The sequence below is a fragment of the Sorex fumeus genome, unplaced genomic scaffold (assembly GCF_029834395.1).
Source record: "Sorex fumeus unplaced genomic scaffold, SorFum_2.1 ptg000002l, whole genome shotgun sequence".
NCBI classification, from domain to species: Eukaryota; Metazoa; Chordata; class Mammalia; order Eulipotyphla; family Soricidae; genus Sorex; species Sorex fumeus.
Genome location: NW_026606059.1, coordinates 34,672,367 through 34,678,823, shown reverse-complemented (window position 1 = coordinate 34,678,823; position 6,457 = coordinate 34,672,367). Strand labels below are relative to the sequence as shown.

At 37.9% G+C, this 6,457-nt stretch overlaps 1 pseudogene; it reads right to left on the bottom strand.

The window, feature by feature from the left end:
* Nucleotides 1-310: 310 nt before the first annotated feature.
* Nucleotides 311-670, bottom strand: LOC130022443 (macrophage migration inhibitory factor-like; annotated as a pseudogene).
* Nucleotides 671-6,457: the final 5,787 nt, after the last annotated feature.

The following is a 6,457-nucleotide window of genomic DNA, read 5'->3' as shown; positions in this document are numbered from 1 at the left end:
GGGGCTTGTTGCCAAGAGAACCAGCCAAAACTTAGACCATTGGATCTTTAAGTCCTGACCCAAATATTCAGGGAAGAGAGATAAAGTGGAGATTGAGTTCAATCAATGACAATGATTCCATCAATCTTCCTACATAGGAAGCCTACATAAAATTCCCAAGAAGGGGCTTTTTTTTCCCGAAGTTCAAACCGTTTTATTTCTCCCCATGGATGGAGTGGTGGGGTCGCTGGGGGTGTGGGCACAATACTGCCTGTGGTGGGGCCTGCCTGTGGGGCCTGCCTGGGGCAGGCAGGAGGGACAAGCATAGTCCTCACGCAAAGGTGGAGCCGTTCCAGCCCACACTGGCCACGTTTATGTCGTAGTAGTTGACCTAGTTTCTATCCGGGCGGATGCGCAGGTTCTAGGTCAGGAGGTTGCACAGTAACTTGCTGTAGGTGTCGTTCTGCGAGCCCCAAATCTTGCCGATGCTGTGCAAGCTGCAGATTGCGCACGGCTCGCTGGTGCCACCGAAGGTCATGAGCTGGTCTGAGACCACGTGCACCGCGATGTACTGGGCCGGCTTGCCCGTGGCCTGCGCCAGCTGCTGCGTGAGCTCGGCTAGGAGCCCATAGGGCACTGAGGCCCGGGGTACGTTGGTGTTCACAACGAACATGGGCATGATGGCGGAGGAACGGAGAGGACGGGAGCTGATCCACACTAGAAGGGGCTTTTGAAAGTTTCCAGACTGGTGAACAATTGGTAATTCTCCACAACCAGAAAGAACATAAAGCTCCAGGTCTTTTGCCCTCATGCCTTTCTCAATGCTCCTCGTGTATCACTTCCTGAGTAATATTCTATTACAATAAAATGGCAATATAGTACAGTAGTTTTCAACCCTTCAAATGTATCTGTATTGTGGACCAGTGGCTGAAAAATCACTCTCCTAGTAGGTAACATTTTAATCCGAGTTTGCTAAACTGTTCTGACGAATTAATCAAATCCAAGACTGGAGTAGTGGGATGCCTGATTTCTAGTCAATCAGTCAGAAGCCAAGCTGTCATCCTGGAATGGTAATGGGACCCAAACCTGAGGCAGTCTTATGAGTCTATGCTACTAATCCATGGGATCTGATGCTATTCTCAGGTTTACAGTGTCAGAATTAAATTGAATCACAGGACACCCATTTAGCATAGAGGTGAGCTTGATAGTGTTGGAAAACCCACACATCTCAGCTAGTATAAGAATTGGAGCTATCCAATAAAAAAGTTTCTTAAAATATCATTCAGAGAAGATTTGAAGCCCAACAGGAGCGCTGGAACCTTGCTTTGGGAACCATAATTTTTAGAAAATGACTTTAGGGGCTGGGGAGATAATACAGAGGTTAAGGAAGTTGCTTTGCACATGCTGACTTTAATTCTATCTCTGACACTGCCAGGAATGACTCACAGGTACTGCTGCATGTGGTCCAAAGGCAAAATAAAAACTTATTATTCCTTGCAATCTCTTTATTAAAGGAGAAAATACCTGATACCTGAGCAAAATCAGGAATAAGCCCTTAGCACTACCAGTTATGATTCAAAACCCCAAACAAACAAATAAAAACAGTCCTTGATCCTTGCACTGCCCATTCGATTCCTCTTTCAGTCTTCCAAATATCATGGAATAGCAGCTCTACCCACACTCTCACTTACTGGGATTTGCACCCCAAGTTCTAACATCCATTCCCTTCAGAAATCCTCTATTTAGGTTCCACCATGCATTACATACACATGCAATCCTTAGCATCTTACTACTGTCACTGATGCTACCAAAAATGTATGGCTCGATGAAATATTAAAATCTCACATTTGCTTTGCTAAAAGTATTGGAAAAATGCTAAATCTTATTCAAGATCTTAGGAATCCAGGCTATATTTAAATAGCCCTTTTCCAAGCTAATAGTCCCTTACCTTTTCTAAGCTAATGCCTCTAAATAAAGGCCATTTTACTGGGGTTCCCGCCTTTTTCTTTATTCCTATTGTTTATAACAATTATTACGGTAAGTGTTTTTTTCTTCCTTAAGAGCATAATGGTTTGTTACTCTAATACTAAAGAGATTGCCACCATTAAATTTGCTAAAACATGATGCCACTAGAAAAAATACAAGTATGCCATTCAGCCTAGGAAATGTGAATTAGATTTCCATTACACTGAAGAAAAGAGCATTTAATTTAAAAAATAAATTGATACAAGGATAATGAGTTTTATGTTTAAAATCCATCAACATACTGTAAAGCTCAGGACCTATGAATTCCAAATAGGCCACAACATTGCTCAAGAGACAAAATGCGTACAGTAGATTTTACTTATTCATTAATTAATTAGCTTTATTCTATAGTAGTTTAGAACCATGGTTATAATACTGTTGGCTTTTATAGTATTGATGCACAAAGTTATGTAAATCATCATAACCAAAGCACAAATAGCCCTAAAACCACCATTTTTAAGCTGCGGCCTTAAGTAGAACACAAAGATTTCATCAGCTGATGTATGTGCTGCTACAATAAAATTCAGATCACCAGCTATTAAAGAGGGACTACACATGAACAGACAGCCAAAAACTAGACAAAATTAACAAATGAAGATCAGGCAATTGAGTCACTGTCAGTGACGTGTAGCCCATTTATTACTTGAAAGTGTATGGATTTCACAAATTCACCCATATTTCTTTGTTAAGACATTCTTATGTAAAAATGTATGCAATTTCAAAATGGCAACTGGCTGGTAATTTGAAATATAGAACAAAGCAAAATCACCAGGTTTATATGGGAAACAAAGGAACTACACTAGTGTCATTAGCAAAGGTAATCAGAAGTGCCAATTTAACTCCAAATTATATGGAAAATAAGAAACCATGTTGACCATTTTGTAGGAAAACATAAATAAAAATCCAATATTCAGATAAAGAAAAAAAACATATCACTTACCTGTGATACACAAAAATAAACATTTGAGTTCTAAAACACAATTAAAGCAAAGCTACTGAGAATATCTCGTCCGCAAAGCCTGGCAAGCTACTCATGACGTATTTGATATGCCAAAAACAGTAACAACAAGTCTCACAATTTGTTGTGAGACATTACTGGTGCCCACTCGAGCACATCGATGAACAACAGGAGGACAGTGCTACAGTGCTACAAAGAGAAAGTTGAAAGAGGTTGGTAAATCAAACAAAAAGAATCGGTTATATATTGAGGAATAAAATTCACCTTTTAGTGACAACAATAATATGTATAAATACCTATTATTTATACTGTTGACTTTTAATGATGCACACCTGAAAATTTTATAAAGCTATAATGCAATATGACATCAATGAAAAGTTTTAAATACAAATGAATTTTGAAAATGTATGAATCTGACTTAAAAGTAGAAAACATTTTAGAGAAGGACAAACTATATGGCAAGCTTTGCTACATATTATGACCAAGGAGGAGAGAGTTTCATTATATTTCTTTGTATCTTAGAAAAATAATGATAAAAAATAAACACTTTCCAAAAAGAATCTTTCAGGTATTGAAATCTTTGTTGAATTAAAAAAAATTAAAACAGAAAATTGCATAACTGGTATTAAAATAAAATTATTATATTTTAATATTGGTCACTAATCAATTCTTTTTCTCCTATTTTATCTTTACTTTACTTAAAACAATTACATTTTTGAAACCCCAAACCTAAATACACTCAAATTTTTAGCTATGATTGAAAGACTTTATTCACAAATCTTTTCCAAACTTTCCAGTGAAAGTATCACACTGCACACTTCTAGTTAATTTTCTTGATTAGCCATAATTTTCTCAATTTTACTGTGGTCTATGTGGTAGAAAATACCTTATTTTCTTTCATATTCTATATTGCAGATGGAATAATGCTATGTAGGATAACAATTGATTTGTCCTTTTTCCCTTACCACAAGGAGCTTAGGTTTATCAGGTTACACCCATCACAGAGCGACCAAGTCACTCGCATTCCTTTGTTTATCTATAACGGGTGTGAGACTACCGAATGTGGGCGGTGGGAGAGATAGACCGCTGCCACTGTCTTTTTTTGAGTTTACACAATGCTTTATAGTAGATTTTTGATAAATATATGTAGAAAGAGAAAGGCTTATGCTAAGAAAACAGTCAAAAATTAAACAAAAGATAAAACCAAGAGCAATAGTTCTCAAGCTTAAAAACCAAATGAGTACATTTTAACACTCCTAGTACAATTCAACAAGAATCCCTAATGACACCAGGCATTCATTGTTCTAAAATATTCCCTATTTTGTTTGAGAATGATTGTCCTAGAGCAATAGCTTCCAGACACAAATGATCTTCAGTAATCTATAGACAGTTTAAATACATCTATGAGACTGGGGAAATGGTTGAAAAGTTTTACATGAGGGAGTCCTGAGTTTGCAGCTGAGACTTATAGAGTCCCCCAAAACCTTCCATGAGTAGCCTCTGAGGACTGTCAGATGTTGCTCCAAAAAGAATATAAATATATATGTATAACTTATTGTACAACTTCCAAAATTATGATTTAATAAATCTTAAAAACATTTTAAGGAAATAGGTACTAATAAATAAAAAAAATCTAAAATGTAGCAAAGTTTAAAAAAAACAATAACACTGCTTTATGGATCTACCAGTGATTCTAAAAGTATAGCCACTAAACCCGTATCAGAATCATTATCCAAAAACTTGTGAGAAAGAAATATCCATTCTTTTCATTTCAATACTAGAGAATTAGAAACTCTAGAATGAGGTCAGGGATATGATTTATTACAGTCTATAGGTAATCTGATGCAGACTATAGTGTGAGGACTGTGAGGTATGCTATTTTAGTACACTCATACATTTGTGTGGAACTAAAATTATATATTACATTTTATAAAAAAATATGGTGCTGATACAATTCTTATATATTTTAATCTTTATTGATTCTCATGCATTTCTTAAAGTCTTGGTACCTATTCCTCCTTATAGAACTCAGAGAAACAAAGCAAATTTTTAATATTTTAGAGATGCTAATTACAAACTTTAAACATTTATTTCAATACCTTGGTTTCTTTTAGGGATTATATTTGGTGGGAGTGTTAGGACCAAACAGGTGTCAGGGGCTTTGGGCCACACCTAGTGGAGCTCAGGATTTCAACCCGACTCTATGGCCAGGAGTGACTTTTGGTGGTGTTCAGGAAACAAAGAGAACTTACACAGTGCCTGGATAAATTCACACTCAGCCGTGTGCAAAGCAAAACTTCCTACCCCTTGTACTATCTCTCAGCCCTTAGAGTTTGATTTATTAATGGATATACTAGTTTTGATTTTATATTACATTTCAGTTTTCAAATGTATTATATTAACTATTGCTGGAGCAATAGCGCAGCGGGTAGGGCGTCTGCCTTGCACGCAGCCAACATGGCCGACCCGAGTTTGATTCCTCCGCCCCTCTTGGAGAGCCCGGCAAGCTACCGAGAGTATTCGATATGCCAGACACAGTAACAACAAAGTCTCCAATGGAGACGTTACTGGGCCCGCTCGAGCAATGAAACTTAAAAAATTAAATTATGCAACTATTTTGCTGAAGTGATAGCACAGCGGTAGGGCGTTTGCCTTGCACGCAGCCAACATCGCCAACCCGAGTTCGATTCCTCCACCCCTCTTGGAGAGCCTGGCAAGCTACCGAGAGTATTTCTCCCGCACGGCAGAGCCTGGCAAGCTACCCATGATGTATTCAATATGCCAAACACAGTAACAACAAAGTCTCCAATGGAGATGTAACTGGGCCCACTCAAGCAAATCAATGAACAACCAGAGGACAGTGACAGTGACAGTTTGCTAAGTAAATCTCTGAATAACAATCAGAATTTAACACTTTTTTTTTCTTTTGGGGTCACACCTGGCGATGCACAGGGGTTACTCCTGGTTCTGCACGCAGGAGTTACTCCTGGCGGTGCTCAGGGGACCATATGGGATCCTGGGAATCGAAACCGGGTAGGCCGCTTGCAAGGCAAACGCCCTACCCGCTGTGCTATCTCTCCAGCCCCAACACTTATTTTTAACAATGTCAAAATACACAAATAATCCTGTTGCTTCTTCTAACAAGGTGTAAGACTCCCTCAATGCCTCTAAGATTTAGCTGCGTTCCTTATAACATCCTCGCAGCCTTTAGTATCAGATGTTAAGGTATATTTTAAAACCTGACTTCCAGCACCAAAACCCACTTATTCACTCCATGATAAAATTTATGTTTGATCATTGTTATTTACTTATATATTTCATTTTTATTTAGAATTTATAATATCCGAATTCTTAATCTGAATGCTAAATTCACATATTCATTTTTTTATTCTTGAAAAAGAGTATATGTAGAATACTAACGGTCACGGTCACAGTCCGCCCGTTGTTCATCGATTTGCTCGAGTGGGCCCAGTAACATTGTGAGACTTGTTACTG